The sequence below is a fragment of the Carassius gibelio genome, chromosome A6 (genome assembly GCF_023724105.1).
Source record: "Carassius gibelio isolate Cgi1373 ecotype wild population from Czech Republic chromosome A6, carGib1.2-hapl.c, whole genome shotgun sequence".
NCBI lineage: Eukaryota > Metazoa > Chordata > Actinopteri > Cypriniformes > Cyprinidae > Carassius > Carassius gibelio.
In genome coordinates, this window is record NC_068376.1 from 947,527 (window position 1) to 967,672 (window position 20,146).

The 20,146-nt window shown below is 42.7% G+C and overlaps 2 long non-coding RNA genes across 25 annotated transcripts; one reads left to right on the top strand and one right to left on the bottom strand.

Moving 5' to 3' along the window:
- The first annotated feature begins 457 nt into the window (after positions 1 to 457).
- Positions 458 to 19,627, top strand: LOC128015216 (uncharacterized). Of its 24 annotated transcripts, XR_008183829.1 has the most exons (11): positions 458 to 548; positions 3,006 to 3,094; positions 4,716 to 4,804; positions 5,558 to 5,646; positions 6,406 to 6,494; positions 8,091 to 8,179; positions 9,793 to 9,881; positions 10,624 to 10,712; positions 14,858 to 14,945; positions 17,206 to 17,397; positions 19,425 to 19,627. It is a non-coding gene; the product is annotated as an uncharacterized LOC128015216 (long non-coding RNA). The 24 variants fall into 24 exon arrangements; XR_008183818.1 differs by lacking the exon at positions 14,858 to 14,945; XR_008183841.1 differs by lacking the exon at positions 10,624 to 10,712.
- LOC128015217 (uncharacterized) lies at positions 1,956 to 12,610 on the bottom strand. The gene is made up of 3 exons (XR_008183842.1): positions 12,494 to 12,610; positions 10,635 to 10,790; positions 1,956 to 2,182 (listed from the first exon to the last, which is right to left on the bottom strand). It is a non-coding gene; the product is annotated as an uncharacterized LOC128015217 (long non-coding RNA).
- Positions 19,628 to 20,146: the final 519 nt, after the last annotated feature.

The window sequence follows — 20,146 nt, forward strand, 5'->3', positions numbered from 1 at the left end:
AACCCTTGGCTTCTCGGTCGCCCTCTCCTGGATAAAAACTGTGAATAGCCATGTGTAAAAAAACTGATTAGGATTCCAATATTTTAGCAAGGATTTGACACTCCAGGCGGAGCTCTTGAGCGGATGACTTCACTCAAAGACATCTTTCCAGTCTAATTTTAATGATGCACCTCTCTCTCTCTTTCACAAACACACACATACACTCCTGTGCACACTCACACGCACGTGTGCACACTCACACGCATATGCAGTCAAAACACACAGACGCACACGAACTGGCTGGAAAAACTATTTTTATTCAGGCTAGTGATACCTTGTTCCTAAAAAGACAAATGATTTCACGGGTTATTTCGTTTGGATGTATTTCTTGTTTTTATCGATGACTGGCTTCCTTTTTGTCACGCTTTAGACTGATGTACGGTCACATTGGATTTGAAAACGACATCCTTTCTTCCATAGATCCACGCTACCTGAAAGAAGGCCGCCTTCTGAATCCAACGATACCAGTTATGTGCACATCGGACCTACGCTTCAAAAGATACGGACAGGTAAGCTTTGGCCAATCAGATCGCATATGCTAACGAGGGTGGAATTAATTGAGGGTGAAACTCGTTTTTATCTATATACCTAGCTGCAACTGACCCCAAACTAGCCCCTAAACCTTAACCCTCAAAACTGCTAGCCTTAGCCCCAAACAAAACTGCTAGCCTTAGCCCCACTGACCGTAACCCACTGACCCCTGGCCCCACCGTTTTTAAACGTGCCAGTCCCTAGACTCTGGTAAACCTTTATCAACCAGACGCTTCATCAAATTCTGTACAGAAATATCATAAAACTAATATCATATTCTCCAGGATATAACCCTTGGCTTCTCGGTCGCCCTCTCCTGGATAAAACTGTGAATAGCCATGTGTAAAAAAACTGATTAGGATTCCAATATTTTAGCAGGATTTGACACTCCAGGCGGAAGCTCTTGAGCGGATGACTTCACTCAAAGACATCTTTCCAGTCTAATTTTAATGATGCACTCTCTCTCTCTTTCACAAACACACACATACACTCCTGTGCACACTCACACGCACGTGTGCACACTCACACGCATATGCAGTCAAAACACACAGACGCAAACGAACTGGCTGGAAAACTATTTTTTATTCAGGCTAGTGATACCTTGTTCCTAAAAAGACAAATGATTTCACGGGTTATTTCGTTTGGATGTATTTCTTGTTTTTATCGATGACTGGCTTCCTTTTTGTCACGCTTTAGACTGATGTACGGTCACATTGGATTTGAAAACGACATCCTTTCTTCCATAGATCCACGCTACCTGAAAGAAGGCCGCCTTCTGAATCCAAACGATACCAGTTATGTGCACATCGGACCTACGCTTCAAAAGATACGGACAGGTAAGCTTTTGCCAATCAGATCGCATATGCTAACGAGGGTGGAATAATGAGGGTGAAACTCGTTTTTATCTATATACCTAGCTGCAACTGACCCCAAACTAGCCCCTAAACCTTAACCCTCAAAACTGCTAGCCTTAGCCCCAAACAAAACTGCTAGCCTTAGCCCCACTGACCGTAACCCACTGACCCCTGGCCCCCACCGTTTTTAAACGTGCCAGTCCCTAGACTCTGTAAACCTTTATCAACCAGACGCTTCATCAAATTCTGTACAGAAATATCATAAAACTAATATCATATTCTCCAGGATATAACCCTTGGCTTCTCGGTCGCCCTCTCCTGGATAAAACTGTGAATAGCCATGTGTAAAAAAACTGATTAGGATTCCAATATTTTAGCAGGATTTGACACTCCAGGCGGAGCTCTTGAGCGGATGACTTCACTCAAAGACATCTTTCCAGTCTAATTTTAATGATGCACTCTCTCTCTCTTTCACAAACACACACATACACTCCTGTGCACACTCACACGCACGGTGTGCACACTCACACGCATATGCAGTCAAAACACACAGACGCACACGAACTGGCTGGAAAACTATTTTTATTCAGGCTAGTGATACCTTGTTCCTAAAAAGACAAATGATTTCACGGGTTATTTCGTTTGGATGTATTTCTTGTTTTTATCGATGACTGGCTTCCTTTTTGTCACGCTTTAGACTGATGTACGGTCACATTGGATTTGAAAACGACATCCTTTCTTCCATAGATCCACGCTACCTGAAAGAAGGGCCGCCTTCTGATCCAACGATACCAGTTATGTGCACATCGGACCTACGCTTCAAAAGATACGGACAGGTAAGCTTTGGCCAATCAGATCGCATATGCTAACGAGGGTGGAATTAATGAGGGTGAAACTCGTTTTTATCTATATACCTAGCTGCAACTGACCCCAAACTAGCCCCTAAACCTTAACCCTCAAAACTGCTAGCCTTAGCCCCAAACAAAACTGCTAGCCTTAGCCCCACTGACCGTAACCCACTGACCCCTGGCCCCACCGTTTTTAAACGTGCCAGTCCCTAGACTCTGTAAACCTTTATCAACCAGACGCTTCATCAAATTCTGTACAGAAATATCATAAAACTAATATCATATTCTCCAGGATATAACCCTTGGCTTCTCGGTCGCCCTCTCCTGGATAAAACTGTGAATAGCCATGTGTAAAAAAACTGATTAGGATTCCAATATTTTAGCAGGATTTGACACTCCAGGCGGAGCTCTTGAGCGGATGACTTCACTCAAAGACATCTTTCCAGTCTAATTTTAATGATGCACTCTCTCTCTCTTTCACAAACACACACATACACTCCTGTGCACACTCACACGCATAATGCAGTCAAAACACACAGACGCACACGAACTGGCTGGAAAACTATTTTTATTCAGGCTAGTGATACCTTGTTCCTAAAAAGACAAATGATTTCACGGGTTATTTCGTTTGGATGTATTTCTTGTTTTTATCGATGACTGGCTTCCTTTTTGTCACGCTTTAGACTGATGTACGGTCACATTGGATTTGAAAACGACATCCTTTCTTCCATAGATCCACGCTACCTGAAAGAAGGCCGCCTTCTGAATCCAACGATACCAGTTATGTGCACATCGGACCTACGCTTCAAAAGATACGGACAGGTAAGCTTTGGCCAATCAGATCGCATAAGCTAACGAGGGTGGAATTAATGAGGGTGAAACTCGTTTTTATCTATATACCTAGCTGCAACTGACCCCAAACTAGCCCCTAAACCTTAACCCTCAAAACTGCTAGCCTTAGCCCCAAACAAAACTGCTAGCCTTAGCCCCACTGACCGTAACCCACTGACCCCTGGCCCCACCGTTTTTAAACGTGCCAGTCCCTAGACTCTGGTAAACCTTTATCAACCAGACGCTTCATCAAATTCTGTACAGAAATATCATAAAACTAATATCATATTCTCCAGGATATAACCCTTGGCTTCTCGGTCGCCCTCTCCTGGATAAAACTTGTGAATAGCCATGTGTAAAAAAACTGATTAGGATTCCAATATTTTTAGCAGGATTTGACACTCCAGGCGGAGCTCTTGAGCGGATGACTTCACTCAAAGACATCTTTCCAGTCTAATTTTAATGATGCACTCTCTCTCTCTTTCACAAACACACACATACACTCCTGTGCACACTCACACGCACGTTGTGCACACTCACACGCAATATGCAGTCCAAAACACACAGACGCACACGAACTGGCTGGAAAACTATTTTTATTCAGGCTAGTGATACCTTGTTCCTAAAAAGACAAATGATTTCACGGGTTATTTCGTTTGGATGTATTTCTTGTTTTTATCGATGACTGGCTTCCTTTTTGTCACGCTTTAGACTGATGTACGGTCACATTGGATTTGAAAACGACATCCTTTCTTCCATAGATCCACGCTACCTGAAAGAAGGCCGCCTTCTGAATCCAACGATACCAGTTATGTGCACATCGGACCTACGCTTCAAAAGATACGGGACAGGTAAGCTTTGGCCAATCAGATCGCATATGCTAACGAGGGTGGAATTAATGAGGGTGAAACTCGTTTTTTATCTATATACCTAGCTGCAACTGACCCCAAACTAGCCCCTAAACCTTAACCCTCAAAACTGCTAGCCTTAGCCCCAAACAAAACTGCTAGCCTTAGCCCCACTGACCGTAACCCACTGACCCCTGGCCCCCACCGTTTTTAAACGTGCCAGTCCCTAGACTCTGTAACCTTATCAACCAGACGCTTCATCAAATTCTGTACAGAAATATCATAAAACTAATATCATATTCTCCAGGATATAACCCTTGGCTTCTCGGTCGCCCTCTCCTGGATAAAACTGTGAATAGCCATGTGTAAAAAACTGATTAGGATTCCAATATTTTAGCAGGATTGACACTCCAGGCGGAGCTCTTGAGCGGATGACTTCACTCAAAGACATCTTTCCAGTCTAATTTTAATGATGCACTCTCTCTCTCTTTCACAAACACACACATACACTCCTGTGCACACTCACACGCACGTGTGCACACTCACACGCATATGCAGTCAAAACACACAGACGCACACGAACTGGCTGGAAAACTATTTTTATTCAGGCTAGTGATACTTGTTCCTAAAAAGACAAATGATTTCACGGGTTATTTCGTTTGGATGTATTTCTTGTTTTTATCGATGACTGGCTTCCTTTTTGTCACGCTTTAGACTGATGTACGGTCACATTGGATTTGAAAACGACATCCTTTCTTCCATAGATCCACGCTACCTGAAAGAAGGCCGCCTTCTGAATCCAACGATACCAGTTATGTGCACATCGGACCTACGCTTCAAAAGATACGGACAGGTAAGCTTTGGCCAATCAGATCGCATATGCTAACGAGGGTGGAATTAATGAGGGTGAAACTCGTTTTTATCTATATACCTAGCTGCAACTGACCCCAAACTAGCCCCTAAACCTTTAACCCTCAAAACTGCTAGCCTTAGCCCCAAACAAAACTGCTAGCCTTAGCCCCACTGACCCCTGGCCCCACCGTTTTTTAAACGTGCCAGTCCCCTAGACTCTGTGAAACCTTTATCAACCAGACGCTTCATCAAATTCTGTACAGAAATATCATAAAACTATATCATATTCTCCAGGATATAACCCTTGGCTTCTCGGTCGCCCTCTCCTGGATAAAACTGTGAATAGCCATGTGTAAAAAAACTGATTAGGATTCCAATATTTTAGCAGGATTTGACACTCCAGGCGGAGCTCTTGAGCGGATGACTTCACTCAAAGACATCTTTCCAGTCTAATTTTAATGATGCACTCTCTCTCTCTTTCACAAACACACACATACACTCCTGTGCACACTCACACGCACGTGTGCACACTCACACGCATATGCAGTCAAAACACACAGACGCACACGAACTGGCTGGAAAACTATTTTTATTCAGGCTAGTGATACCTTGTTCCTAAAAAGACAAATGATTTCACGGGTTATTTCGTTTGGATGTATTTCTTGTTTTTATCGATGACTGGCTTCCTTTTTGTCACGCTTTAGACTGATGTACGGTCACATTGGATTTGAAAACGACATCCTTTCTTCCATAGATCCACGCTACCTGAAAGAAGGCCGCCTTCTGAATCCAACGATACCAGTTATGTGCACATCGGACCTACGCTTCAAAAGATACGGACAGGTAAGCTTTGGCCAATCAGATCGCATATGCTAACGAGGGGTGGAATTAATGAGGGTGAAACTCGTTTTTATCTATATACCTAGCTGCAACTGACCCCAAACTAGCCCCTAAACCTTAACCCTCAAAACTGCTAGCCTTAGCCCCAAACAAAACTGCTAGCCTTAGCCCCACTGACCGTAACCCACTGACCCCTGGCCCCACCGTTTTTAAACGTGCCAGTCCCTAGACTCTGTAAACCTTTATCAACCAGACGCTTCATCAAATTCTGTACAGAAATATCATAAAACTAATATCATATTCTCCAGGATATAACCCTTGGCTTCTCGGTCGCCCTCTCCTGGATAAAACTGTGAATAGCCATGTGTAAAAAACTGATTAGGATTCCAATATTTTAGCAGGATTTGACACTCCAGGCGGAGCTCTTGAGCGGATGACTTCACTCAAAGACATCTTTCCAGTCTAATTTTAATGATGCACTCTCTCTCTCTTTCACACACATACACTCCTGTGCACACTCACACGCACGTGTGCACACTCACACGCATATGCAGTCAAAACACACAGACGCACACGAACTGGCTGGAAAACTATTTTTATTCAGGCTAGTGATACCTTGTTCCTAAAAAGACAAATGATTTCACGGGTTATTTCGTTTGGATGTATTTCTTGTTTTTATCGATGACTGGCTTCCTTTTTGTCACGCTTTAGACTGATGTACGGTCACATTGGATTTGAAAACGACATCCTTTTCTTCCATAGATCCACGCTACCTGAAAGAAGGCCGCCTTCTGAATCCAACGATACCAGTTATGTGCACATCGGACCTACGCTTCAAAAGATACGGACAGGTAAGCTTTGGCCAATCAGATCGCATATGCTAACGAGGGTGGAATTAATGAGGGTGAAACTCGTTTTTATCTATATACCTAGCTGCAACTGACCCCAAACTAGCCCCTAAACCTTAACCCTCAAAACTGCTAGCCTTAGCCCCAAACAAAACTGCTAGCCTTAGCCCCACTGACCGTAACCCACTGACCCCTGGCCCCACCGTTTTTAAACGTGCCAGTCCCCTAGACTCTGAAAACCTTTATCAACCAGACGCTTCATCAAATTCTGTACAGAAATATCATAAAACTAATATCATATTCTCCAGGATATAACCCTTGGCTTCTCGGTCGCCCTCTCCTGGATAAAACTGTGAATAGCCATGTGTAAAAAACTGATTAGGATTCCAATATTTTAGCAGGATTTGACACTCCAGGCGGAGCTCTTGAGCGGATGACTTCACTCAAAGACATCTTTCCAGTCTAATTTTAATGATGCACTCTCTCTCTCTTTCACAAACACACACATACACTCCTGTGCACACTCACACGCACGTGTGCACACTCACACGCATATGCAGTCAAAACACACAGACGCACACGAACTGGCTGGAAAACTATTTTTATTCAGGCTAGTGATACTTGTTCCTAAAAAGACAAATGATTTCACGGGTTATTTCGTTTGGATGTAATTCTTGTTTTTATCGATGACTGGCTTCCCTTTTTGTCACGCTTTAGACTGATGTACGGTCACATTGATTTGAAAACGACATCCTTTCTTCCATAGATCCACGCTACCTGAAAGAAGGCCGCCTTCTGAATCCAACGATACAGTTATGTGCACATCGGACCTACGCTTCAAAAGATACGGACAGGTAAGCTTTGGCCAATCAGATCGCATATGCTAACGAGGGTGGAATTAATGAGGGTGAAACTCGTTTTTATCTATATACCTAGCTGCAACTGACCCCAAACTAGCCCCTAAACCTTAACCCTCAAAACTGCTAGGCCTTAGCCCCAAACAAAACTGCTAGCCTTAGCCCCAACTGACCGTAACCCACTGACCCCTGGCCCCACCGTTTTTAAACGTGCCAGTCCCTAGACTCTGTAAACCTTTATCAACCAGACGCTTCATCAAATTCTGTACAGAAATATCATAAAACTAATATCCTATTCTCCAGGATATAACCCTTGGCTTCTCGGTCGCCCTCTCCTGGATAAAACTGTGAATAGCCATGTGTAAAAAAACTGATTAGGATTCCAATATTTTAGCAGGATTTGACACTCCAGGCGGAGCTCTTGAGCGGATGACTTCACTCAAAGACATCTTTCCAGTCTAATTTTAATGATGCCTCTCTCTCTCTTTCACAAACACACACATACACTCCTGTGCACACTCACACGCATATGCAGTCAAAACACACAGACGCACACGAACTGGCTGGAAAACTATTTTTATTCAGGCTAGTGATACCTTGTTCCTAAAAAGACAAATGATTTCACGGGTTATTTCGTTTGGATGTATTTCTTGTTTTTATCGATGACTGGCTTCCTTTTTGTCACGCTTTAGACTGATGTACGGTCACATTGGATTTGAAAACGACATCCTTTCTTCCATAGATCCACGCTACCTGAAAGAAGGCCGCCTTCTGAATCCAACGATACCAGTTATGTGCACATCGGACCTACGCTTCAAAAGATACGGACAGGTAAGCTTTGGCCCATCAGATCGCATATGCTAACGAGGGTGGAATTAATGAGGGTGAAACTCGTTTTTATCTATATACCTAGCTGCAACTGACCCCAAACTAGCCCCTAACCTTAACCCTCAAAACTGCTAGCCTTAGCCCCAAACAAAACTGCTAGCCTTAGCCCCACTGACCGTAACCCACTGACCCCTGGCCCCACCGTTTTTAAACGTGCCAGTCCCTAGACTCTGTAAACCTTTATCAACCAGACGCTTCATCAAATTCTGTACAGAAATATCATAAAACTAATATCATATTCTCCAGGATATAACCCTTGGCTTCTCGGTCGCCCTCTCCTGGATAAAACTGTGAATAGCCATGTGTAAAAAAACTGATTAGGATCCAATATTTTAGCAGGATTTGACACTCCAGGCGGAGCTCTTGAGCGGATGACTTCACTCAAAGACATCTTTCCAGTCTAATTTTAATGATGCACTCTCTCTCTCTTTCACAAACACACACATACACTCCTGTGCACACTCACACGCACGTGTGCACACTCACACGCATATGCAGTCAAAACACACAGACGCACACGAACTGGCTGGAAAACTATTTTATTCAGGCTAGTGATACCTTGTTCCTAAAAAGACAAATGATTTCACGGGTTTTTCGTTTGGATGTATTTCTTGTTTTTATCGTTGACTGGCTTCCTTTTTGTCACGCTTTAGACTGATGTACGGTCACATTGGATTTGAAAACGACATCCTTTCTTCCATAGATCCACGCTACCTGAAAGAGGCCGCCTTCTGATCCAACGATACCAGTTATGTGCACATCGGACCTACGCTTCAAAAGATACGGACAGGTAAGCTTTGGCCAATCAGATCGCATATGCTAACGAGGGTGGAATTAATGAGGGTGAAACTCGTTTTTATCTATATACCTAGCTGCAACTGACCCCAAAACTAGCCCTAAACCTTAACCCTCAAAACTGCTAGCCTTAGCCCCAAACAAAACTGCTAGCCTTAGCCCCACTGACCGTACCCACTGACCCCTGGCCCCACCGTTTTTAAACGTGCCAGTCCCTAGACTCTGTAAACCTTTATCAACCAGACGCTCATCAAATTCTGTACAGAAATATCATAAAACTAATATCATATTCTCCAGATATAACCCTTGGCTTCTCGGTCGCCCTCTCCTGGATAAAACTGTGAATAGCCATGTGTAAAAAACTGATTAGGATTCCAATATTTTAGCAGGATTTGACACTCCAGGCGGAGCTCTTGAGCGGATGACTTCACTCAAAGACATCTTTCCAGTCTAATTTTAATGATGCAACTCTCTCTCTCTTTCACAAACACACACATACACTCCTGTGCACACTCACACGCACGTGTGCACACTCACACGCATATGCAGTCAAAACACACAGACGCACACGAAACTGGCTGGAAAACTATTTTTATTCAGGCTAGTGATACCTTGTTCCTAAAAAGACAAATGATTTCACGGGGTTATTTCGTTTTGGATGTATTTCTTGTTTTTTATCGATGACTGGCTTCCTTTTTGTCACGCTTTTAGACTGATGTCCGGTCACATTGGATTTGAAAACGACATCCTTTCTTCCATAGATCCACGCTACCTGAAAGAAGGCCGCCTTCTGAATCCAACGATACCAGTTATGTGCACATCGGACCTACGCTTCAAAAGATACGGACAGGTAAGCTTTGGCCAATCAGATCGCATATGCTAACGAGGGTGGAATTAATGAGGGTGAAACTCGTTTTTATCTATATACCTAGCTGCAACTGACCCCAAACTAGCCCCTAAACCTTAACCCTCAAAACTGCTAGCCTTAGCCCCAAACAAAACTGCTAGCCTTAGCCCCACTGACCGTAACCCACTGACCCCTGGCCCCCCGTTTTTAAAACGTGCCCGTCCCTAGACTCTGTAAACCTTTATCAACCAGACGCTTCATCAAATTCTGTACAGAAATATCATAAAACTAATATCATATTCTCCAGGATATAACCCTTGGCTTCTCGGTCGCCCTCTCCTGGATAAAACTGTGAATAGCCATGTGTAAAAAACTGATTAGGATTCCAATATTTTAGCAGGATTTGACACTCCAGGCGGAGCTCTTGAGCGGATGACTTCACTCAAAGACATCTTTCCAGTCTAATTTTAATGATGCACTCTCTCTCTCTTTCACAAACACACACATACACTCCTGTGCACACTCACACGCATATGCAGTCAAAACACACAGACGCACACGAACTGGCTGGAAAACTATTTTTATTCAGGCTAGTGATACCTTGTTCCTAAAAAGACAAATGATTTCACGGGTTATTTCGTTTGGATGTATTTCTTGTTTTTATCGATGACTGGCTTCCTTTTTGTCACGCTTTAGACTGATGTACGGTCACATTGGATTTGAAAACGACATCCTTTCTCCATAGATCCACGCTACCTGAAAGAAGGCCGCCTTCTGAATCCAACGATACCAGTTATGTGCACATCGGACCTACGCTTCAAAAGATACGGACAGGTAAGCTTTGGCCAATCAGATCGCATATGCTAACGAGGGTGGAATTAATGAGGGTGAAACTCGTTTTTATCTATATACCTAGCTGCAACTGACCCCAAACTAGCCCCTAAACCTTAACCCTCAAACTGCTAGCCTTAGCCCCAAACAAAACTTGCTAGCCTTAGCCCACTGACCGTAACCCACTGACCCCTGGCCCACCGTTTTTAAACGTGCCAGTCCCTAGACTCTGTAAACCTTTATCAACCAGACGCTTCATCAAATTCTGTACAGAAATATCATAAAACTAATATCATATTCTCCAGGATATAACCCTTGGCTTCTCGGTCGCCCTCTCCTGGATAAAACTGTGAATAGCCATGTGTAAAAAACTGATTAGGATTCCAATATTTTAGCAGGATTTGACACTCCAGGCGGAGCTCTTGAGCGGATGACTTCACTCAAAGGACATCTTTCCAGTCTAATTTTAATGATGCACTCTCTCTCTCTTTCACAAACACACACATACACTCCTGTGCACACTCACACGCACGTGTGCACACTCACACGCATATGCAGTCAAAACACACAGACGCACACGAACTGGCTGGAAAACTATTTTTATTCAGGCTAGTGATACCTTGTTCCTAAAAAGACAAAAGATTTCACGGGTTATTTCGTTTGGATGTATTTCTTGTTTTTATCGATGACTGGCTTCCTTTTTTGTCACGCTTTAGACTGATGTACGGTCACATTGGATTTGAAAACGACATCCTTTCTTCCATAGATCCACGCTACCTGAAAGAAGGCCGCCTTCTGAATCCAACGATACCAGTTATGTGCACATCGGGACCTACGCTTCAAAAGATACGGACAGGTAAGCTTTGGCCAATCAGATCGCATATGCTAACGAGGGTGGAATTAATGAGGGGTGAAACTCGTTTTTATCTATATACCTAGCTGCACTGACCCCAAACTAGCCCCTAAACCTTAACCCTCAAAACTGCTAGCCTTAGCCCCAAACAAAACTGCTAGCCTAGCCCCACTGACCGTAACCCACTGACCCTGGCCCCACCGTTTTTAAACGTGCCAGTCCCTAGACTCTGTAAACCTTTATCAACCAGACGCTTCATCAAATTCTGTACAGAAATATCATAAAACTAATATCATATTCTCCAGGATATAACCCTTGGCTTCTCGGTCGCCCTCTCCTGGATAAAACTGTGAATAGCCATGTGTAAAAAACTGATTAGGATTCCAATATTTTAGCAGGATTTGACACTCCAGGCGGAGCTCTTGAGCGGATGACTTCACTCAAAGACATCTTTCCAGTCTAATTTTAATGATGCACTCTCTCTCTCTTTCACAAACACACACATACACTCCTGTGCACACTCACACGCACGTGTGCACACTCACACGCATATGCAGTCAAAACACACAGACGCACACGAACTGGCTGGAAAACTATTTTTATTCAGGCTAGTGATACCTTGTTCCTAAAAAGACAAATGATTTCACGGGTTATTTCGTTTGGATGTATTTCTTGTTTTTATCGATGACTGGCTTCCTTTTTGTCACGCTTTAGACTGATGTACGGTCACATTGGATTTGAAAACGACATCCTTTCTTCCATAGATCCACGCTACCTGAAAGAAGGCCGCCTCTGAATCCAACGATACCAGTTATGTGCACATCGGACCTACGCTTCAAAAGATACGGACAGGTAGCTTTGGCCAATCAGATCGCATAATGCTAACGAGGGTGGAATTAATGAGGGTGAAAACTCGTTTTTATCTATATACCTAGCTGCAACTGACCCCAAACTAGCCCCTAAACCTTAACCCTCAAAACTGCTAGCCTTAGCCCCAAACAAAACTGCTAGCCTTAGCCCCACTGACCGTAACCCACTGACCCCTGGCCCCACCGTTTTTAAAACGTGCCAGTCCCTAGACTCTGTAAACCTTTATCAACCAGACGCTTCATCAAATTCTGTACAGAAATATCATAAAACTAATATCATATTCTCCAGGATATAACCCTTGCTTCTCGGTCGCCCCTCTCCTGGATAAAACTGTGAATAGCATGTGTAAAAAACTGATTAGGATTCCATATTTTAGCAGGATTTGACACTCCAGGCGGAGCTCTTGAGCGGATGACTTCACTCAAAGACATCTTTCCAGTCTAATTTTAATGATGCACTCTCTCTCTCTTTCACAAACACACACATACACTCCTGTGCACACTCACACGCATGTGTGCACACTCACACGCATATGCAGTCAAAACACACAGACCGCACACGAACTGGCTGGAAAACTATTTTTATTCAGGCTAGTGATACCTTGTTCCTAAAAAGACAAATGATTTCACGGGTTATTTCGTTTGGATGTATTTCTTGTTTTTTATCGATGACTGGCTTCCCTTTTTGTCACGCTTTAGACTGATGTACGGTCTCATTGGATTTGAAAACGACATCCTTTCTTCCATAGATCCACGCTACCTGAAAGAAGGCCGCCTTCTGAATCCAACGATACCAGTTATGTGCACATCGGACCTTACGCTTCAAAAGATACGGACAGGTAAGCTTTGGCCAATCAGATCGCATATGCTAACGAGGGTGGAATTAATGAGGGTGAAACTCGTTTTTATCTATATACCTAAACCTTAACCCTCAAAACTGCTAGCCTTAGCCCGCAAACAAAACTGCTAGCCTTAGCCCCACTGACCGTAACCCACTGACCCCTGGCCCCACCGTTTTTAAACGTGCCAGTCCCTAGACTCTGTAAACCTTTATCAACCAGACGCTTCATCAAATTCTGTACAGAAATATCATAAAACTAATATCATATTCTCCAGGATATAACCTTGGCTTCTCGGGCGCCCTCTCCTGGATAAAACTGTGAATAGCCATGTGTAAAAAACTGATTAGGATTCCAATATTTTAGCAGATTTGACACTCCAGGCGGAGCTCTTGAGCGGATGACTTCACTCAAAGACATCTTTCAGTCTAATTTTAATGATGCACTCTCTCTCTCTTTCACAAACACACACGTACACTCCTGTGCACACTCACACGCACGTGTGCACACTCACACGCATATGCAGTCAAAACACACACAGACGCACACGAACTGGCTGGAAAACTATTTTTATCAGGCTAGTGATACCTTGTTCCTAAAAAGACATAATGATTTCACGGGTTATTTCGTTTGGATGTATTTCTTGTTTTTATCGATGACTGGCTTCCTTTTTGTCACGCTTTAGACTGATGTACGGTCACATTGGATTTGAAAACGACATCCTTTCTTCCATAGATCCACGCTACCTGAAAGAAGGCCGCCTTCTGAATCCAACGATACCAGTTATGTGCACATCGGACCTACGCTTCAAAAGATACGGGACAGGTAAGCTTTGGCCAATCAGATCGCATATGCTAACGAGGGTGGAATTAATGAGGGTGAAACTCGTTTTTATCTATATACCTAGCTGCAACTGACCCCAAACTAGCCCCTAAACCTTAACCCTCAAAACTGCTAGCCTTAGCCCCAAACAAAACTGCTAGCCTTAGCCCCACTGACCGTAACCCACTGACCCCTGGCCCCACCGTTTTTAAACGTGCCAGTCCCTAGACTCTGTAAACCTTTATCAACCAGACGCTCATCAAATTCTGTACAGAAATATCATAAAACTAATATCATATTCTCCAGGATATAACCCTTGGCTTCTCGGTCGCCCTCTCCTGGATAAAACTGTGAATAGCCATGTGTAAAAAAACTGATTAGGATTCCAATATTTTTAGCAGGATTTGACACTCCAGGCGGAGCTCTTGAGCGGATGACTTCACTCAAAGACATCTTTCCAGTCTAATTTTAATGATGCACTCTCTCTCTCTTTCACAAACACACACATACACTCCTGTGCACACTCACACGCACGTGTGCACACTCACACGCATATGCAGTCAAAACACACAGACGCACACGAACTGGCTGGAAAACTATTTTTATTCAGGCTAGTGATACCTTGTTCCTAAAAGACAAATGATTTCACGGGTTATTTCGTTTGGATGTATTTCTGTTTTTATCGATGACTGGCTTCCTTTTTGTCACGCTTTAGACTGATGTACGGTCACATTGGATTTGAAAACGACATCCTTTCTTCCATAGATCCACGCTACCTGAAGAAGGCCGCCTTCTGAATCCAACGATACCAGTTATGTGCACATCGGACCTACGCTTCAAAAGATACGGACAGGTAAGCTTTGGCCAATCAGATCGCATATGCTAACGAGGGTGGAATTAATGAGGGTGAAACTCGTTTTTATCTATATACCTAAACCTTAACCCTCAAAACTGCTAGCCTTAGCCCCAAACAAAACTGCTAGCCTTAGCCCCACTGACCGTAACCCACTGACCCCCTGGCCCCACCGTTTTTAAACGTGCCAGTCCCTAGACTCTGTAAACCTTTATCAACCAGACGCTTCATCAAATTCTGTACAGAAATATCATAAAACTAATATCATATTCTCCAGGATATAACCCTTGGCTTCTCGGTCGCCCTCTCCTGGATAAAACTGTGAATAGCCATGTGTAAAAAACTGATTAGGATTCCAATATTTTAGCAGGATTTGACACTCCAGGCGGAGCTCTTGAGCGGATGACTTCACTCAAAGACATCTTTCCAGTCTAATTTTAATGATGCACTCTCTCTCTCTCTTTCACAAACACACACGTACACTCCTGTGCACACTCACACGCACGTGTGCACACTCACACGCATATGCAGTCAAAACACACAGACGCACACGAACTGGCTGGAAAACTATTTTTATTCAGGCTAGTGATACCTTGTTCCTAAAAAGACAATGATTTCACGGGTTATTTCGTTTGGATGTATTTCTTGTTTTTATCGATGACTGGCTTCCTTTTTGTCACGCTTTAGACTGATGTCGGTCACATTGGATTTGAAAACGACATCCTTTCTTCCATAGATCCACGCTACCTGAAAGAAGGCCGCCTCTGAATCCAACGATACCAGTTATGTGCACATCGGACCTACGCTTCAAAAGATACGGACAGGTAAGCTTTGGCCAATCAGATCGCATATGCTAACGAGGGTGGAATTAATGAGGGTGAAACTCGTTTTTATCTATATACCTAGCTGCAACTGACCCCAAACTAGCCCCTAAACCTTAACCCTCAAAACTGCTAGCCTTAGCCCCAAACAAAACTGCTAGCCTTAGCCCCACTGACCGTAACCCACTGACCCTGGCCCCACCGTTTTTAAACGTGCCAGTCCCTAGACTCTGTAAACCTTTATCAACCAGACGCTTCATCAAATTCTGTTCAGAAATATCATAAAACTAATATCATATTCTCCAGGATATAACCCTTGGCTTCTCGGTCGCCCTCTCCTGGATAAAACTGTGAATAGCCATGTGTAAAAAACTGATTAGGATTCCAATATTTTAGCAGGATTTTGACACTCCAGGCGGAGCTCTTGAGCGGATGACTTCACTCAAAGACATCTTTCCAGTCTAATTTTAATGATGCACTCTCTCTCTCTTCACAACACACACGTACACTCCTGTGCACACTCACACGCACGTGTGCACACTCACACGCATATGCAGTCAAAACACACAGACGCACACGAACTGGCTGGAAAACTATTTTTATTCAGGCTTAGTGATACCTTGTTCCTAAAAAGACAAATGATTTCACGGGTTTATTTCGTTTGGATGTATATTGGATATATTGGAAAAAATAAATATATATAATAATATATGCCTAATATATTACAGATACTGTGGGCCATGGCCGAAGCTCTGACCCAGGCCTTGGACGAGTTTGATGTCTTTATGGATATGGGTGAACTGGACAACAGTTTGATCCAGGGATCAAAACACCTCCCAGATCACTGTGTCTGTTTTATGGTTCTGTTTTTTAGTTCATGTAATGTTTTAAGAGTTCTTTGGTTTTATGATTTAAATGTTATAGTTTTATTGTTTTGTTGTATGTTTTATAGTTAATAAAAAAAATGTTCACAATTCACATTTAAGAGTTCTGATTTGTTCTACCAATCATACTTTCTATATTTGTTCTAAAACAACAGTTTTGGGCAGATACCGGCAGAAATTAGTCACCAAGGGCAAGAAGGAGAAGGATGGCCAAAACACCTGAGCCCAAAAGAGGCAAAAAACTAATGGTTAAAGATGAAAAAAGTGCTTCAGATTAGAATGGAGAGATGTTGGGATTTCTTTCTTTTCCTTTTGTTTGACCAAAACAGTTTGTCATAGGGAGCATTTGGTCATTTGCTGGTCCATTATCCTCAGTCCTGCATGATCCTGCATTATTTATTTTTTTATAAACATTAATTGTTGCATGATCTGACGGACTAAGTTAATTTGATGCTACAAGGCTATCTCTCTGTGTGTGTGTGCGTGTGGTGTGTGTGTGTGTCAGTGTGTCTTTGTGTCAGTTTGAAATTTGCTGCAAATGTACTGTGCCCACAGCTCACTGGCTCTGCTTCGGTGACATCACTGAAGGTGAGACTGCTCCCCCCCCCCACTGTTACTGTATCAACTGAGTGGAGGTGACAGTGAAATCAAAGCTGTCCTTTGGGATTTTTCATCAAAGTTTCACATCTGACCCGGACCCTCACTTACTTCGAGTCCTTTTGCAATGGCTGAACAAGCTGAGAGGAGGTAATATGTGTGTTTTTGTTTTACAATTGCATGTCTTTGTTTAAACAGTTTAAACTGCAGTGTAAATAAACTGTAAACAAATGCTTTCCTTGCCTTAGTATATTGTTTCCTGTCCGGATATCTATAAGCTCAGTCATCAAGAGGTTCACTGTCATTCACGTGTAGTCAAGCGTAAGATGTTGTTTATTGTTTTATGGAAAAGAATACAAATGAACCTAGCTGTTGGGTAAAGAAAGCTGAGTGTTATTTGTCAATGGGCTAAGCTAAACCAAAAAAACGTGTTTTGCACTGGAATGTGTGCGTTAAAATTGTGTTATGAAATGTATTCCTGTTTTGATAGCAAAGTTAGAGTGATTTTTCAAGTTTTCAAGACTGTCTGTGCCTTTACAAAAACACTCTGCACTTTGAAGACCCATTGACACCATTACACAATGGAAATGCTAATGGCACAGGTCTCGCTCTGCTGCTGATGGCTGTTTTTTGTTGTTTGCCTTTCTAAATTTCTTTAACTCATGTCTGATTCTTTAAAATCATCTGTCAATTCTCCGTCATCGGTTAGGAACCTAGGTGTGCTATTGATTGCAATCTTTCCTTAGAAAGCCACGTTTCTAGCATTTGTAAAACTGCATTTTTCCATCTCAAAAATATATCTAAATTACGGCCTATGCTCTCAATGTCAAATGCAGAAATGTTAATCCATGCATTTATGACCTCAAGGTTAGATTATTGTAATGCTCTATTGGATGGTTGTTCTGCATACTTAGTAAACAAACTAAGCTAGTCCAAAATGCAGCAACAAGAGTTCTTACTAGAACCAGGGGAAGTATATGACCATACTAGCCCTGTCCTGTCAACACTGCACTGGCTCCCTATCAAACATCGTATAGATTTTAAAATATTCCTCATTACTTATAAAGCCCTGAATGGTTTTGCACCTCAGTATTTGAATGAGCTCCTTTTACATTATACTCCTCTACGTCCGCTACGTTCTCAAAACTCAGGCAATTTGATAATACCTAGAATATTAAAATCAACTGCGGGCGGCAGATCCCTTTTCCTATTTGGCGCCTAAACTCTGGAATATCTTCCCTAACATTGTTCGGGAGGCAGACACACTCTTGCAGTTTAAATCTAGATTAAAGACCCATCTCTTTAACCTGGCTCACACATAACATACTAATATGCTTTTAATATCCAAATCCGTTAAAGGATTTTTTAGGCTGCATTGATTAGGTAAACCGGAACCGGGAACACTTCCCATAACACCCTATGTACTTGCTATATCATTAGGCAAGGCAAGTTTATTTATATAGCACATTTCATACACAATGGTAATTCAAAGTGCTTTACATTAAAAGAAGTAAAATAATCATGAAGAAAAATAATAACAAAAATAAAACAAGCAATTTTAAAACTTTTAAAATGATTAAACATTTAAAAACATTTAGAAAATTATTTTACATAAAAAAATAAAATAAAATAAAACATTGAAAATATAGTGCAATCAGTTCGGACATTGCACAGTGCTCATTCAATAAATGCACAGCTAAAAAGACGCGTTTTGAGTCTAGATTTAAATGTGACTAGTGTTTAAGCACATCTGATCTCTTCTGGAAGCTGCAGCCTTAAATTGAACTACTGGTTTCGTCTGGTCAGAGGAGAACTGAGCCTGGTTTCTCCCAAGGTTTTTTTTCTCCATTCTGTCACCGATGGAGTTTCGGTTCCTTGCCGCTGTCGCCTCTGGCTTGTTCAGTTGGGGTCACTTCATCTACAGCGTTGTCGTTGACTTGATTGCAAAATAAATGCACAGACACTATTTAACTGAACAGAGATGACATCACTGAATTCAATGATGAACTGCCTTTAACTAACAATTTGCATTATTGACACACTGTTTTCCTAATGAATGTTGTTCAGTTGCTTCGACGCAATGTATTTTGTTTTAAAGCGCTATATGCATAAAGGTGACTTGACTGACTTGACTTGTAGGAATCATTTATTTCATGTCCTCTCTCCCCCCTTTTTAGAAAAGCTGACCGGCGCTTCACTGCTTGGTTTGGCACAGACCGCAGGAGAACCTACCTGTCCACCTGGCGAGAAACAGCACGCCGGAACAAATAGCCTCAGAGGTTCAAAAGACGGAGTCCAGCAAGCACTGGATGCTTAGAGCTAGGACGTGGGACCACAGCCACATTTGTGCCCTCCATTTGTGCAGAACCTCGCAGGAGAACTTCTGAACCGTGGCCTTCTTCGTGACAGACCTGCCCCTAGGAGCCCGGAGCCGGAGGTTTGGCCTGTCTTCATGAAAAGTAAGTGTACTCTGACCGTGCAACACACGTGGCGAAACACAAAAAAGCCACCACGAGGAGTGTGAAACTCTATCCATCTATCTATCCATCTATCCATCTATCCAACTATCTATCTATTCTATCTATCATATTCTCCAGGATATAACCCTTGGCTTCTCAGTCGCCCTCTCCTGGATAAAACTGTATCTATATACCTAGTTGCAACTGACCCAAACTAGACCCCTAAACCTAACCCTCAAAACTGCTAGCCTTAGCCCCAAACAAAACTGCTAGCCTTAGCCCCACTGACCGTAACCCACTGACCCCTGGCCCCACCGTTTTTAACGTGCCAGTCCCTAGACTCTGTAAACCTTTATCAACCAGACGCTTCATCAATTCTGTACAGAAATATCATAAAACTAATATCATATTCTCCAGGATATAACCCTTGGCTTCTCGGT